The 17500-nt window shown below is 42.1% G+C and overlaps 1 long non-coding RNA gene across 13 annotated transcripts; it reads left to right on the forward strand.

Annotated features, from left to right (window-relative positions):
• The first annotated feature begins 2913 nt into the window (after window positions 1-2913).
• On the forward strand, window positions 2914-6905 carry LOC113303919. 13 transcript variants are annotated; one of them, XR_003337881.1, is made up of 13 exons: window positions 2914-3047; window positions 3178-3280; window positions 3507-3573; window positions 3736-4251; window positions 4342-4459; window positions 4588-4632; window positions 4748-4818; window positions 4913-5118; window positions 5224-5427; window positions 5513-5578; window positions 5655-5782; window positions 6016-6115; window positions 6202-6905. It is a non-coding gene; the product is annotated as an uncharacterized LOC113303919 (long non-coding RNA). The 13 variants fall into 13 exon arrangements; XR_003337891.1 differs by lacking the exon at window positions 2914-3047 and having other exon boundaries at window positions 3095-3280; window positions 3736-4262; XR_003337887.1 differs by lacking the exon at window positions 2914-3047 and having other exon boundaries at window positions 3095-3280; window positions 4748-4831.
• The last annotated feature ends 10595 nt before the right edge of the window (window positions 6906-17500 follow it).

Genomic DNA, 17500 nt, shown 5'->3' on the forward strand with positions numbered 1-17500 from the left:
GAAAGATTGACCTCTCTAGGAGGAGATATATTTATAAGGTCTAAAGACAGATTGATACGTTTAGACCAGGAGCAACAAGATCATTGAACCAAACAAGAAAAAATTGGTCACGCTGTTGTTGTTCAGTGACAGAGATGATGAGCACCGTTGACGAACATGAAGGTGCAATGATATAATTTTGAGATCCAATAATGGTATATCCAGGAACATTCGAACTGTTGCAACAAAATTAGATGACAATCAGTGATGACCCGATATTTTAAGATATAAAGTGAAATAGTTATTATAGTACTTTGATGCAAAGTCAAAAACTAAATAGTACTCTTTGATCAAAGGAATTCCATGAGAATTTGATCACTAATTCAACAGATGATTAAACCTTTATGAGCTGTTAAAGGTAAAATAGACATAACAAAAAATATTGATAAATTTCCTTGCGGGAAATGAAGACAAACCACTAAGGTTGAATTGGTGATGATCTTTAAAGCTAAAATCGATAGAAGAAAAACTTAAATTAGCTAAGAATGAAAAAAAAAATCATTGCGGAAGCGATTGGATCGAGAGCATTTCTGCTCTGATACCATCTTAGATTTTGATATGTAGATCAAAACTAAGATGAATATCATTATGGAAATCAGTGATTATGATAAATTAAACTACATATCAAAATCATAACACAAAGTAAAAGATAAACCGAGAGAGAAACCGATATACGTGATTCGGCACTAACGCCTACGTCCACGGAGAAACCCCGTACGGTGAATTAAATTACTGCTCAATTCTTAAGATGATTGAGTGATTTACATTTACATTAAACTCCTATTTATAGAGTTTGTCGAGTTTACTAAACCTAGGAGATAATACAATGCGTTATCTCTTGTTTGACTAGGTATTACATTTGTAGATAACTGATTACGTAATTATCTAAATAAACTGCACACGGTCTTCACGGCTACATTAGCTCACTACACGTTCTTACCTTGATATATCCTGTAGATTGACTACATATTCCAACAGTAGACGTAGAGTGTAAAAAATTGTTCCATTTGGTGCTTAAAGTTGGGAATTTTGAGTTACGATGACAAGAGATGGAAACGTATTCATGGTAAGATGCATTCTATCACATGAGACAACTATTTATATCAAGTGATTCAAGGACTAAATATTTCTTCGAAACTAGATTGAGAATTCTTAGAACCACGAAGAAATTGTGCATAGATATACCACCCCAACTTACATCTTTAAACCTGTCTTATTTGTTGTTGCATCGATATAGAAGTATTATGTTGTTCTTATATTTGAAAAGCGCAGACATGAAAAGAGGAAGAGCCAATAAAAGTAAAAGCAACGGAAACTATCTGTAAATCCTATGTTAGTGAAATTCAGAAAATGAAGAAGTTGACTCTTTATTCGAAGTACCCACTGAAAGGAAAAACCTATAAGATAACTAGAGCTCCATAATCCACCAATCTAAGGTGGATTTGCGGCCTTTTCGTCCATTTTTCTTTTAATTATCTCGCTCCAATGGTATCTAGATAATTGCTGCTGAAATTAAATTTCCAATTCTCCTTCTTACCAGGACCTCTGATACCTTTGGGAAGTCCAGTTGGTGGCGAGGAGGATGCCAAGGTAGAATGGTAAAAATTTCAAACCACACGTGTTTTTCTGGAACAACAGAATAATAATTGGAACATCATCATGTATAAGGAAATATGCAGGCTATAGGTTCAAGAAATGGAGCTGATAACAGTGCGCAAAGGCGGAACTTAATATGAACATCATAAACTATATAGGAAGGCTTTTTTTTATCAATTAATATGAATTTTTCTTTTAAGTAGATTTTTTACTTTCTTTTTAACTTGATTTTGGATGAGATGTCGTAATCTGCGCGGAAACTCTAGGCAAACGAAGGATTATAGAATTATATTCACGCCCTCATAGTTCTTCCAGCCAAGCAAATATGCTCTTTAAAAATATTTTAGCTTCAAATAATGTCGTTCTTTACTAAATGTTGCACAACTGTTTTTTGATGTCTTTTTGCACTACCTTATAACCCTTCAGTTGATTCACATTAGTCATCCTTATGTGGCTAACAAATCTCGATCAGATCCTCCATTTAATTCACAATGTATATTTTGGATTAGGAAAAATTATTGACGGCAAACAACTTAGAAGATAAACAAAGACCGGGTAATCATATCAATAAACTAGCCCATGCAATTGTTCGGGTTTACTGAGGGCGTGCATGCATTTTATAAACTGCCCTCAATTTTTTTTTTATTCTAACCGGGAGCATAATGACATCCGCCAGACTGTAAGTTGGTGCATTATGAAAATGGAGATGGCTAACTTATAGATATATGCTTTATTGGATCTTCGTAGTGGTAATGGACCTAATGATAAGAGTATGCAGAGAGGGGAAATGATATTCAAGACCAATGGACATAAAAGAGAAGCCACAAATACTTTCAAACTTCTATGGTGGAAAAACGAAGAAAAGAGATATTATTGCACCGCCACCACTGCCGCCACCACCATCACCGCGACCACCACCGCCACTATCACCATCGCTGCCACAACCACTATCACCGCCACCACCACCATCACCGCCACTATCACCATCGCTGCCACCACCAATACGACCGCACCACCACCACCACCTGAATCTTAAATCTTGAACCCCAAACCTTGAACTCTGAGCCCTGAACACTGAATCCTGAATTACGAACAATGCACCCTGAAGGGCAATTTCGACTAATTAACTTTTTCTAACAAAAAATCTAACAAAATGGAGCATTTTAATCTTTTCCCCAACGTCCGGGACATTTTTATAACCATAGGGTCCATTTTATAGCATTTTACCACTTAAACCTTTTTCTTTACTGCTCAAAATCAGATTCACCAAAATCTATTCTTTCTCAAAAACGAATCAGCCAGGATACTGATTGTACTTGCTTTTCTAAAGCACGATGGATCAGTTGAAGATATGACACTCGGGCTGAATTATGCTTCTGTAAGTGCTGGTGCATTTAAGCGAATCTGAACTGGTAACAGTCAATTTATTTTGTTCATCTTTTAAATTGACAATTCAGAATGATGCTTTTTCATAAATAATCATATTTGATTTTCCAATAGGTGGGTTTTTCAGAAACTTCAACTTCATTTGTTTCATTTCAGGGTCAGCAAGGAATAGACACCTTTCAGTAGTTCATATTAACCCTAGGAGAGGAACAAGCAAATGCAATCATCTCAAAGTCGTTCTTTTATGTCTCAATGGAAGGTACTGAGCATTCTGCATTTATTCTAAGTATTTGCGTTCATTGCCTATTGCTTATTCTTAATAAAATTTCTGAGTGATTGTTAATTCACTCCTTAAGCTGGATTTTATTTTGTTGCTTTGTGGAGATAATATTTGTTACTTTCAGTGTAAGGATTCTTATCCAGATATTCATTGTTTGTGTGACTTGATACCATTTAGTGACTCTCCTATGGCCTTTATTTTCCAGGTAGCAATCCAGGACATCAGGCTTTTTGCTGCAATAAATCGTGGTATCACTCAATTTGGTTGACAAGGTTGGGATTGGTTGTTTATATCTCTTTCTTTTGTTTATAATTTCATATATGCATATTGGTGACTGTTTCCCTGGGATAGTTTTTCCATATGCAACAACAAGATGTTATCAGAGTACTTGAAATTTATAAGAGGGCAATGGATAATTTTTTTGCTTTTTGTAGATGAAATTGAACTCAATTTATGAAAACAATGTGTTTTGGGAATCTTTATAAGATGGTGGAAAGAATTTCATCTCCAATAGACAAAGAAGTTATCGGTTTTGAGGAAATATGCCAAGGAGTACTTGAGCTCGGACGAGGCCAGAAGTTTATTGAACTGGAAAAGATATGATCCTAATTTTGCCTTCATGATTTGTTTTTTGTTATTTTGCAAAAGAAACCGGAGTCTTTTACTCTTTAAGATAGTTCCACTAGATGCACTAGACAAGAAGCTTGAGTCTTCTACTCCTTTAAGGTTTCAACATTTACAGCTGCCTCATAAAAAGATAGGGTGTCTGTGTACAACCTACAGGTAGTTGACATGTTATATGCAAAAAGAAGCAATGGCTTGTGGTACTTATAGTTTTTTTTGTTTGTTTAATGCAGATGGTAATAGGTGAAGCCTCTAACGGTGCACATACAACTGTTTCTTCACCACAAATTAGTGAAGTTTGCTGATACTCCTGCAGTCCTGCACAGGTCTGCATATGGTATTATTCTCCTGCGCGTTTTAAAGTTCATTTTTTATTTTGTTTCCTCACTAACACTGTCATTGTTTGATTTTTGCAGGAAAATATGGAGCTGCTCAAGCACTCTATGAACAACCGCATAGGCTGACTATTTCCAGAAAATTGTCTGAAAACACGTGGTTTGAGTTTATGCTCTCTATCATGACCCACTAGCGTTTGTGAGTGCTATTGAGTTATACATTCTAAAAATAAGTTGAGCATTCTGTGTTCAGTTTGAGCATTGCTGCGAATTTGGTTTGTACTCTTTTTAGAGAGCTCTTAGTTGTCTGAGTTGAATTGATCACAGTGTTTCTCGACCTCCGCAGGAATCTTATATCAAACAGTTTCAAAGGTGCGATACCTATTGAGCTATCTCGAATCAGTAATTCGATACTTGTAACTGCAGACTTTTTCAAAAGTTACGTCGTGACTTAGTGCTGCTTCTAATCATATTTGTGTTTCTCCAGGAACCGTTCGAACAGCAAGATATCCCGTCCTATACCTTTTTCAGTTGGTGACTTGGACATCTCCTTACACTGTTAGTTTCTATGGTCAGCTTATGTTTATTGAAATTACTTCTCTGTTGCTTCCATCACTTCCTTTATCCTTCCTTTTGAGACTTCTGTTTTTAGTGCTAGGAATTCAAGCAAGAACCGTTTAGCTGAAGAGATTCCATCAGAGTTTGGCAATCTTAGGAGCATCCTGGAGATGTAAGAAAGATTTGCTCCTTTATTTGTTAGTTCCTAGATTAAAATTATACAATTTTACTCTTTTCCAATCCTAGAGACCTTTGGTCTAATCCCTCGAGAACTTTGTCAGCTAAGAATTTTTATACATTGTGAGTTCTCTCTCCCTCTCTTTCTCTCTTTGTCTGACATAATATGAAATTTTAATGAGTAAGAATCCATTGTGTAACTCAACTTTTTGGGTGTAAAAATTTCAGGAAAGACTGAAAGTAGAATACAACAATTCAACGGAGATGTGACATTAATATCTTGGCCTGGTTCACACAACATAGGCAGACCAAGCACTTTGGAAATACTAATAGAAACTTAAATCCTTCCTCTATAATGCAGCAACGTATCTTTCAATAATCTCTTCGGTGATATCCCACTGGTAACAACTTCTCAAGGTTTCTTGTCGGAAGGTATGTGAAAATTCATTTGTTATATCGTGTATTCATCACAAGAAAACAGGCTTTTTACTAAACTGACTACAATTTTGTTTCTTAGGAAATCCCAGTCTTTGTGGTTTTTGGCTTGGTTCTCCATGCCAGACATCTCATTCACCAGGGAGATGTAAGTTTAATTAGAAAGCCAAAGATTTGTATCGTATTTTCTTCTCCCTATACCTCAGGACGTTCACATTTTGCAGCTCTAGTCTACAAAAACACCGTCTTAGATATTACATTGGGTGCCCTTGTTTTCCTTCTCATGATCTTAGTAGCAGCGTTTTGACCACACAATTCAAAACATTTTGCAGAAGGATCGTGGAAAAACCAGGTACTCCTTCCGTCACTACATTATGTGTGCATAACCAGTGTGTAGTGCATATGAATGCTCTTGTGAAACATCGGACACTATTTATAACCTCAACCAGTGTGTAGTGCATATGAATGCTCTTGTGAAACATCGGACACTATTTATAACCTCATGACAATCAGGTTAAATGTATGTGTAAAGTTAGCCTTCGCTCAATCTCCTAGACTTTGCTTATATCTTAAATGGCTATGCAGGAATTATTGCTCCAATTTCCTTGGTGAACTCTAGATTGCTGGTGGTTCCTGAAGATTGGGCAAAGGTTAGAGGTCAGGGCCAAGCCTAACTAAAAAGCAGGTTGGTTGTTGTTTTTTTTCCGTGTGTTTTAACTTTTTAATTTGGTGAATCTATTGTAAATTGTTGCTTTGTCAATAAAATTTCAGAAAAGAAGAGATCCGACGGTACCTCGTTCAAAATCTAGGGGCTTGTGTTGCCTTTAGATAGTTTGGTGGGTCATTGTTGGTGTAGGTGTGAATAATCCACAGATCCAGGTGGAGCAATCCTAGGTAGTAAGACATCGACAACAGATAAAGAGTGAAGCACCAAATCATCCTACCCGGCCTTGGCGCGAGAAAAGAGGCACCAAGGAAACCCGTGAAGACAACGCGTGTAAAGATCGGAAGTGACTGAAGATATAGCCATCGAGTACAAGAGCAATAAATGCACTGGCGAAGTAGTTGAGAGGATAAGGAGAATCTGGTCAAAGTAAGACTCGGCTAAGAACATCAAGGGCGACATCGTCTACACTTGCTAAGCAATCGATATCGGATGGATGAACATCGGGAGAAGACACCACTAGGTTCGGCCCTACATCTTGGATGAGACATCACCAGCCACCCGAGAAGGACATCAAGAAAGATATACCGCGACACACACTGTAACTTGGATGTATCATCATTTGTAGCTATAAATAGAGAGTCATGTAGAGAGCTGGAGGGCAAGTAATCAATGAGGGAAGAGAGAATACTAAGAGTTGGTAGTGAGAAAAGAGAGCTTGCTAGTGATTCACATCCCGTGTAACCTTGAAATCAAGTAATAATATCATCCTTTCACCCCGTGAACGTAGGTAATCATACCGAACCACGTATATCTTGTGTTCTTGTGCATCCCTTGCTTGTTTACTTCATCGTGTGTGTGTTTATGTTTCTTGTATGTTAGTTGACGCTAAGTGAAAGACTCTTGTGGTTATGAGTTAATGGTTGAGTCTTATAAAAAACCATTTTTTCTTGAAACTCGGGTCTTCTACACTTGTTTTTATCTAGTCTTTGTAAAGCTTGCAGAGGTTTTATTTTGAGTCGAAAAATCCAGTTAATGACCTGAGTTGTTTTGTTCTTGTTAAACAGCCTGTCGAAAAAAAATCTTTTTGTCTTATGACCTTGAGTCAAAGAAATTTGTGATTGCTTTTGCTTTGAAAATATTTTCTTTACATCAAAACTTTTGGAAATAGTTAAGATCTCAGGTTTGAGTTATGATCGACTGTGTTTCCTTCCAAGGATAGGACGAGTTGTTAGAAAACTTCGAAGCTCCTAAAAAAGATCATCTTTTTGATGCTTGGAACTTCATCTCACTGGTCATATTTCGTCCTGGGTTAATTAAACACAACAGCAGCAGCGGTAAACTCAACTCACCATCGTTGAGTTAGGTTTTCCCAAAGCTATGGCTAGAAACGGTATGGTGAGTACTTCGACGACAGTCTCATCCGGATCCCATAACAAGAGCCTTACAACGCCGTTGGAAGGCCAAAAGGTCGAGAAACCTTGCTTTGACAACTTGTGTAGTTGAGACACCAACAAAACGATTGACGGAAGTCGTCATTACAAACCCTGGCCAAGAAAGAAATTTTCCGACCAAGCGTACGGATGGTTAATGATTTCTGGCATAAAGAATGTTAGGACAAATGATGATTAATGCATGGGAAAAGTACCGAAAGCGACGTAGCAAAATAAAATTTCAAAAGGTTGTTTTATCATTGAAAATCACTTGGTTTGCGGAGTTCAGCATGTTGAAGTAAAAAGGAATCTTACTTGTTTGAACTTTTTCCTTTTCTGAAATTCAGAACTGTTGTACTTCATCTTTAACCTTTTCGAAAACAGTCCAAAGTGAGGTGTCGTTTATGTTGCTGACGTAGGTGGGGGAGAGCGAGCCGAAGAGTGTCAATCATACCCGATCCGATGGCAAGTACTTCCGGAACGGGCAGGATTCCGAGAAACCGAAAGGTAGCAGGAACTAGCGCGCAAGAAGGAGTAACGGGATCTCGACAAAAAATCCGAAAAAATCAGCAGGAAGAATCCCAGGTATCAGGTGGAGGCATGGCAACTGTCGACGAGGAAGTCGACCTAGGCCGAGACGATGATCCTTCCCCGAGAAGATTAAGGATCAACCCGAGAGCCAAATGAGACTAGAGGACATGAGAGACGGAATGACTGCATCGGACACAAAGGACAACGAGGAAGCGCAAATGATGCGAGAGGACCGTAGACGAGCAAGGAAACGCGCGGAATACCGATTTTCCTTGGAGCAAGAAGGCGAGATGCTCTGTGGGGGGTACGCCTAGAAATGGGCGATCCCACCAGAGACATCCCACCAATAGCGACCATTCCCTATGTAGCTCCTCCTGTGGCACCACCGGTTCCACCATCTAACATGGTAGGGAACCATGAAAATGGTCATTCCAGTCACGAGAGTATTGACCCGACATTGCTAGTAATCCTGCCAACCAGAGAAGGAAGGAAGACATAATGAGGGAATTGCAGAGAAGAAATCTGGCACTAGAGCATGAAAACTATAAACTTCGAAATCAGAGGTCTGAGTCACGAGGGTTATCGAGTCGAGGAGCTTCTAGCAACCATACCCAATCAAGGCAAACCCAAACTCCACCCCTTGTCCAAGGACGCATACTCGACACTAACCGTACGAGAAGCGGGTACGGTCCTCCCGAGAACTCTTCAACTGAAGAGGAAGTGCATAATGGGAGACCCAAGGCGGCGACTGAGGCCAAACTTAAACAGCTTGAGGAGATGGTCAAGAAATTGGATGGAGGTGGCGAGGACGACAAGCTAGCAGATGTGATTAGCGAAGAGCAGAAAACTCCATTCACCAAGGTGCTTGAGCGAGCTCCATTCCCCCTAAATGTACACTTCCAACCTTTCCTTCCAGGTTCGATGGCACTGGCGACACAAGGGAGCATATCAAGATGTATAACATGTCCCTATTGCAATGGAAGAACTATGACGTGCTTATGTGCAAGTTTTTTCCGGCAAGTCTGGAAGGCGAGGAAAAAAAATGGTTCTATACTTTGCCCGATGAGTCTATTGGCAACTATGGCGTCCTAGTGGAAACATTTCTTGAAACCTATATGCATAACAGCATTGCTGGCCAAAGGGCAAACAAGTTGTTCACACTGGCACGAAGGTTCAGGGAACCCTTAAGATCTCTAACGGATATATGGAGGAAGCTATGTATCGATATAGGAAAGTTCCATGTTGATCAACAGATCTTCGGGTTTGAAAACTCATTAGGAAAATCCGACCCTATTTGGATAGCAATGTACACCGAGAAACCGCAAACGTTAACGGAGATGAGGAAGATGCAAGAGCATTACATCGCACTAGAGGAGAAACAAGAGGGGGCACATGATAGAGGAGTACAAGAAGCCAGTGCGGCAGTGGCACCTGTCCCTCAGGGAGATCCAAAACGATCAGATAAAAGGACGATGGCACCACAACAAGTCTCAGGCAAGAAGGAATGGGTCGAGAAGGGAAAGAAACCTCGTCATAACTTACATGCCTCTAAACGCACCATTGGAAGAAATATTCAAGGAAGTAGAAAAGATAAACGTCATCAGATACCCCAAGACCAGGGGCATCCAATTTGACGAGAAAAGAAATCATCCCGAGTTCTACCATTACCATCAGTACCGAGGCCACTCGACTAATAATTGTCGAGAGGTAAAAGATATCGTCCGACATCTGATCTGAGATGGGTACTTGCGACACTTTGTTAAGACAATGCCGACACCTACCCAACCCGATGTACCAGTACACCAAGTGAGGATCGATCGCGGAACTCAGTTTAGCTGCAATACCATCTCGCACTCGGAAACTCAAGGGTTCGACTTAGGGACCACCATTACCTCTAGGATCCAAAAGAGGGATCGAGCAGTAAAAGAGATCTTTAGTGTGGCAAAAACCTTAACTATGGAAACCTAGATGATGCAGCCGATCACCTTCTCAGCAAAGGATGTTCCCTCGAATGGCCAAGCACATGGATACCCCCTGGTGATCACCTTGCTCATCAAGGAGTGGGGAGTCTAAAGGATACTGATGGACAGTGGGAGCTCAGTTGAGGTCCTCTTTTACGACACGTTTAAAAGAATGAAGTTGTTTGATGACATTTTAATCCCGTCAACTTTTCGAATTTACGGCTTCAATGGTACAGTAACTATACCAAAGGGAGAAGTCACTCTAAGAGTTTCGGATGGAGAAGGGTACTTGGACATGCTTACCACCTTCTGTGTGGTAGATGTCGTATCGCCTTATGAGGCGATCCTAGGCAGACCATGGATTGCAGGCATCAAAGGGGTGGCATCGGCATATCATCAAAGGTTAAGATTCTCATCTTATCGAGGGGTGGTGGAGGTACTAGGAAAACCCCAAGTCGCGAGACAGTGCATGCAGTTAGATATCCAGCAAAATGAGGAAAGACGATCAAGACAGTACCGAGAAAAGAACAAACCCAAGGAGATAAAAGAAGGGGAAGAATTGGAAAAGGTGCTCTCACAAGCCATCACAGCTTACGAAACCGACGAGAAAGAGATCTTACATCAACCAAATGAGGCGACATCGATTGAAAGGGCAAACCGATCTTTCAAACGATCCAAATCCCAATATCTCGGCCTTAGAATCTACCAATCAGGTTAACTTAGGGACTGAGGAAGAACCGAAGATGGTAAGAATTGGAACCCTGCTATCGGACGAACAAACAGAGCAGTTAATTGCTCTATTGAAGGAACACATGGATGTGTTCGCCTGGAAAATGCATAATATGGAGGGAATCGATCCATAGGTATGTTCGCATCATCTAAGGATAGATCCCAAATTCAATCCAATTCTACAAATGATGCGAAGGATTGCGCCCGAGATACAAGCCGCAGTAGAGGTCGAGTTAAAAACGCTACAAGTGGCTGGGATCATTCGAAAGGCTCAATACCCGCAATGGATATCAAACATGGTGATAGTCCCTAAAAGAAATGGAGGAGTTAGGATCTTCATCGACTTCACTCGACTTGAATAAAGCTTGACCAAAGGACAGCTTCCCTCTCCCCAGTATTGATCAGCTAGTTGAATTCATAGTTGGATACAAAGCGGTAACACTAATGGACGGGTACTCATGCTACAATCAAATCCCCCTGTCCCCCGAGGATCAAGAACATACGTCTTTCTTTACGCCTAGAGGGTTGTATTGCTACACTAAAATGCCATTTGGATTGAGGAACGCCGGCTTCACTTATCAAAGGTTGGTGGAATATATGTTCGAGGAAAAGATACACAACACCATCGAGGTTTATTTAGACGACATGTTAGTCAAAAGCAAAGAAGCATCCAACCACATCGATGATCTTCGGGAAATCTTTCAAACTATGAGAAAATATAAGATGCGAGTAAACCCGCCCAAATGAACTTTTTGGATTACCTCGAGTAAGTTCTTGGGATACATAATTACCGATAAAGGTATATAAGCCGACCCGGACAAGATTAAAGTTGTGGTGGAAATGCCATCCCCGGTGACCATAAAAGATGTATAACGGTTAAACGGAAACTTGGCAGCACTGGGGCGATTCATCTCACAATATGCGGATAAATGTAAAGATTTCTTCGGGACATTAAGAAAAGGATAAAAATTCAAATGGAGCAAGGAGTGTGAGGAGGAATTCCAAAAAATTAAACAACACCTAGCGAGTCTACCAGTGTTACAAAGACCCGAGCCCGACGAAGTGCTTACCCTATATCTCGGGGCTACGAGTTATGCCATAAGTGAAGTCTTAGTCAAAAATGTGGGGGCAGAAGAGAAGCCTGTGTACTTCATAAGAAAAAATATGAATCCAGCGGAGAAGAACTACACCAAAATTGAGCAATTAATACTAGCCTTAGTGTTTGCAACACAAAAGCTTCGATCGTATTTCCAAACTCAAAGAATTCGAGTAATTTAGAAGTTTTCTATAAAATCAGTGCTTGACAATGCAGCAAGGTCGGGACGGATCTCTAAATGAGTTCTCAATTCAAACAGTTCGATATCTTCTATGAGATGAGAACGGCAATAAAGGCACATGCAGTAGACGACTTTATGGAAGATTTCCCTTTAGACGATGAGGACGAAGTCGAAGAAATTACAGTAATGGAAGAAGACCGAGAAGATTCGTCCGACTTCCTTGAAACCTGCAGTCCGACGCGATGGGAAGTCTTCGTAGACGGGTCATCCAATAAAGATGTGTCGGTTTTAGGACTAGTCTTCACCACACCAAAGGGGAAAAAGATGGTTCACTCTTTTAGACTTGAATTCAAGGCAACAAACAATGTCACCGAGTACGAAGCTGTGATACATGCTTTGCGGCTGATAGTCGAAATGGGGATCCACGACGTAAGGCTAACTAGTGACTCTCAGTTAGTTATTAGGCAGATCAACAGGAAGTACGCTATACATGACCCAGTATTGCAGAAGTATTGGGAGCTCGCCCAATTTTATATCGGACAAATACCAAACATCAAGTTCCGACACATTTGCAGAAAAGATAATCGACATTCGGACGCGTTGGCATACATCGCCTCCATGCTGACAGACCCGAGTATATAAGGCATCAGAGTCATGAGAATCCTGATGCCATTTGTACCTGAGCCAGTAGACATAAAGGTATATGTAGCAGTAACCACGACCGATAAATATGAAGTCGGCGATTGGCGAAAACCCATTCACCAGTACTTGGAGACGGGAGAGTTACCCAAGGGACGACCTGTGATCAACAAAATTAAAAGCAAAGCAGCGGCGTACGAAATAAGAGACGATGTTATGTACAGAAAGTCCTACCTAGGGCCACTGTTAAGATGCCTAAGCAAGGAAGAGGGGAACTCAATACTAAATGAGCTATATTACTAGGCTGCGGGAAATCATAGCTCAGATCGGATCTTGGAAACCCGATCCAAGACCATGGGATATTCTTGGCCCTACATGAACGAAGATGAAAAACATATGGCATTAATTTGCGATGAATGCCAGAAGTTTGGAAAAAAGATACATGCACCTGTAGTAACTCTAAACTCAGTGATTAGCCCTTGGCCTTTCGCCAAGTGGAGGATCGATATTGTATGGCCCTTACATGTCGGGTCATGACATAGAAAATATTTGATCATGGCTACTGACTACTTCACAAAATGGGTGGAATCTACACCACTGCGGCACATTCGGAATAAGGACGTTTTTCGTTTTATTTGGGAACACATCATTTGCCGTTTTGGCGTACCAGCAGCAATCATGTCAGATAATGGAAAACAGTTACATGGCAAGAACATTGACCTGCTATTTAACACCTACAACATCCATAAAATCAAAGCGACACCCCTTTACCCCCAGAGTAACGGGCAGGACGAGATCACAAATAAAACCATATCCGACAACCTAAAAAAGAAGATGGACGGAGAATATGGCGAGTGGTGTGAGGATCTCTACAACGTTCTATGGGCATACAGGGCTACTCGAAGGGAATCAACCGGCTTATCACCCTTCATGCTAACATACGGGACAGAAGCTATTCATCCAACCGAGGCAATGATACCTACAACAAGAACTGAGGCGTGGAGACGGAATATCTCGGCGGATCTTATTTTATCCAAGATCGATGACTTAGAAGAAACAAGGGAAATGGCCTTACAAAAGATGGAAAATTACCAAAGAATATTACAGCGTGAATACAACAAACGAGTTCGACCGAGAGGATTTCAACCCGGGCAATTGGTACTGAAAGAACTACCCACATACGAGCGTGACAAGAAGGGCGGGAAACTAGCGGCACGATGGGGGGGGACCTATACCATTATGGAAAAGGTTGGTGGGGGGGGGGTATAAGATATTGAAGCCATATGGAACACCCGAACCACGACCATGGAACGCTAGGCGTCTGAAGTTATATCACCCATGAGAGGTGTGTAAACAGGTATTATATTATGTCATTTATTTCCTTAAAAATCCACGTGGGGTGGGGAATATGACAATTGCGTCTAATGGTCATTCGTACTCGGAGCGACGACAGTGTGCAAGTGCCGAGGTGACTTACACTCGAATGGACATTCGTACTCGGGATGATGGCAGTGTGCAAGTGCCTAGGTGTCTTACACTGGACGGGCTATTCGAACTCGGGGAAGTGGAAGTGTGCAAGTGCCCAGGTAGTCTAAAGGCCCTGGTGGTTGGAAACCAAGTGGCCGATTGTCGGGGCATGAGTACCCGAAAATTGAGCATACAACATTGCCCCCATCGCATGTGGCCGAAATCACTTGCCCAAGACAGTTAATTGATAACTCCTTGGGGATATCGAGCCAATAAAACCTAGGAATGACCAAATACCCTACCACTAGATCAGAATGACGGTGATGATATGCCTCAATCGGGACATGGCATTGAAACCAATAACCCACCCTGTTAAGTGTGTTCGACAGAAATGGAATTTATACTAACTAAGTAAATCTTTTTTTGTGCAGAGAAACATTAACATGTCATATAAAAACAACAAAGTAAGGTCGACGCAGCACAAATGAAAATGTCTGAAAACAACTAAAACAACCAATTGACGACGCAGCACCCCTTAAAAGAAAATTGTCGGAAAAAATAAAGGTGTTTAAGCGAATTACAACTGAATGGAAAGGACACAATAATGACGCAGCACTACAAAAAAGATCTACCTATGCCTTTGGAGGAACTGATCCTAAGCCTGCCTTCTTAGCAGCAGCATCAGCCTACTTCTTCTCCATAACCGCCTTCACACCTTCTTTTACTTTTACGACAAGCTCGGTGTTGAACTTCTCCTTCTCGGAAGCAAGATCCCGAGTCAGTTGAGTCGAGGACGCCTCAGCAGTAGCCACATGCCCGAGTAGTTGGGTCTCTCTCGCCCTTAACCGAACATTATCTTCCTCCAAAGACTTCACCTTCCCTTGTTCAACTGCATTTAAGAAGAGACGATTAGTGATAAGTGCAACAACATCGTAACATCAAAATACAAACATAACACAACGCAGGCGTCAACACCTTCAAGCAAGGGAAAAACTACTTTAACGGTTTCCTCGGACTTGAGCAAACTACACTCAAGGGCCGAGATCTTAGCATTAAACTCATTATAATGTTGCTCGTTGAACTCATTGGTGGGGCAATATTTTTTGTGGTCGCTCCATTTAGCCTTCTGCCGATCATGTGCCAGCTGTAGACCCGATAACTGAGCCTCAACCCACTCCAAATATTGGGATACCTGATTAAACTGTCGAAGTTTCTCCCTTAATTCATGGTTAGACTTTTCCGCAATTTCTTTCTCTTTAAATATCCGCTTACGATCGACATGTAGGTCTCTAATATGATGTCTCAGCCTACCGCACTGACCCTCCAAGATGTCAGCCAACAACGTCTTCTCGGCAGCAATCCCTTGGGCTCTAGACAAGTTCATCCGAAGATTGTTGTTGATGGTAGTTTTTAGCTTAGGGTTAAAATCGTAAAACTGCACATCTGACATGAAGTCATTATGACCATTAGAACATATATTGAATCAATCATCATGCCTACGTAAGAATTACCAGGGTACCTTTTTTTTATGTGTCATGTTCCACGACAGAACCCTTAACATTAACCGACGTCATCTATGCCAAAACCTAATTCTCATGCTACTGCGCCAAGGCATGCCAACCATGCCAGCCTCACCACTGTGCCAATGAAAAACCATGCCAGCCAGATCTCCGCGCCAAGGCATGCCAGCGGCACCACTGTGCCAATGGCAAACCATGCCAACCACATCTATGCACCAAGGCATGCCAACCATGCCAATCGCACCACTGTGCCAATGGCAAACCATGCCAGCCACATCTCCGCACTATGACATTCCAACCATGCTATCCGCACCACTGTGCCAATGGCAAACCATGCCAGCTACATCTCCGCGCCAAGACATGCAAACCATGCCGGCCGCACCCCTGCGCCAATGGCATGCCAAACCCTTGGCCCCACCATGCCAAGCCAAACACACCTTTCCTTGGCCCCACCATGCCAAGTCGTATGTGCCAAACCCTTGGCCCCACTATGCCAAGCCATCCGCGCTATTGGCCTTGGCCCCACCATTCCGGCCTTCCCTATGCGGCTACCAAAACGAAGGCGTGCGACGATCAACGACCACCCTTCCATCCTAGATGCAAATCCTAGTCGTCCAAGGTCGCTAAAAAACGCATGGTAACCTTTGGCCCAAAATCCTAGTTTTGGCCACGCCAAACCGCGCCAAGGCATGCCATGCCACATGTGCCAATGGCATGCCAACCACTTTGTCGCGCCATACCATGTCGGCCTTCCCCATGCGGCTACCAAAACGACGACGTGCGACGATCAACGACCACCCTTCCATCCTAGATGCAAATCCTAGTCGTCCAAGGTCGCCAAACAACGCGTGGTAACCTTTGGCCCAAAACCCTAGTTTTGGCCACGCCAAACCGCGCTGCCACATGTGCCAATGGCATGCCAACCACCTTGCCGTACCATTCTATGCCAACCTTCCCTATGCATCTCCCAAAACAAAAGCGAGCGACGATCAACGGCCACCCTTCCATCCTAGATGCAAATCCTAGCCGTCCAAGGTTGTCAAACAACACATGGTAACCTTTGGCACAAAACCCTAGTTTTGGCCACTCCAAGGCATGCCATTCCACATGTTCCAATGGCATGCCAACCACCTTGCCGCGCCATACCATGTCGGCCTTCCCCATGCGGCTACCAGAACGAAGGCGTGCGACGATCAACACCTACCCTTCCATCCTAGATGCAAATCCTAGCCGTTCAAGTTCTACAAACAATGCATGGTAACCTTTGGCCCAAAACCCTAGTTTTTGCCACGCCAAACCGCGCCAAGGCATGCCATGCCACATGTGCCAATGGAATTCCAACCACCTTTCCGCGCCATACCATGGCATCCTTATCTATGCGGCTACTAAAAGGAAGGCCTGCATCAATCAACAACCACTTTTTCATCTAAGATGCAAATCTTAGCCGTCCAAGGTTACCAGCTAACGCATGACAACCTTTGGCCCTAGTTTGGTCGCGCCTAAACAAAGCCAAAACCCTAACTTTTGGTCGCGCCTAAACTGGGCCATATTAAAGACATACTGATCATACTTTCATGCCACTGGATACCAAACGAAAGGTTGCAATAATCAACGGCTACCTTCCTCTTAAGATGCAAAATCTCGACCGTTGAAGGTCACCACCGAGCCGGCAAGTCTCCCTAGCTCAACTTGCCAGAAAACAACAACATGCTACATGTTTTCCAAGAAAACACTCGAGACATCAACACATGTCACAAACTAGGGGATGCTCATTGGGTATTGGTTTGGCGGTTTACAGCGTGCCGCGTACACTATGCTCATTTTAAAAAAAGTGTCATAAGGATGAGGA

The sequence above is a fragment of the Papaver somniferum genome, chromosome 8 (assembly GCF_003573695.1).
Source record: "Papaver somniferum cultivar HN1 chromosome 8, ASM357369v1, whole genome shotgun sequence".
Taxonomy (NCBI): domain Eukaryota; kingdom Viridiplantae; phylum Streptophyta; class Magnoliopsida; order Ranunculales; family Papaveraceae; genus Papaver; species Papaver somniferum.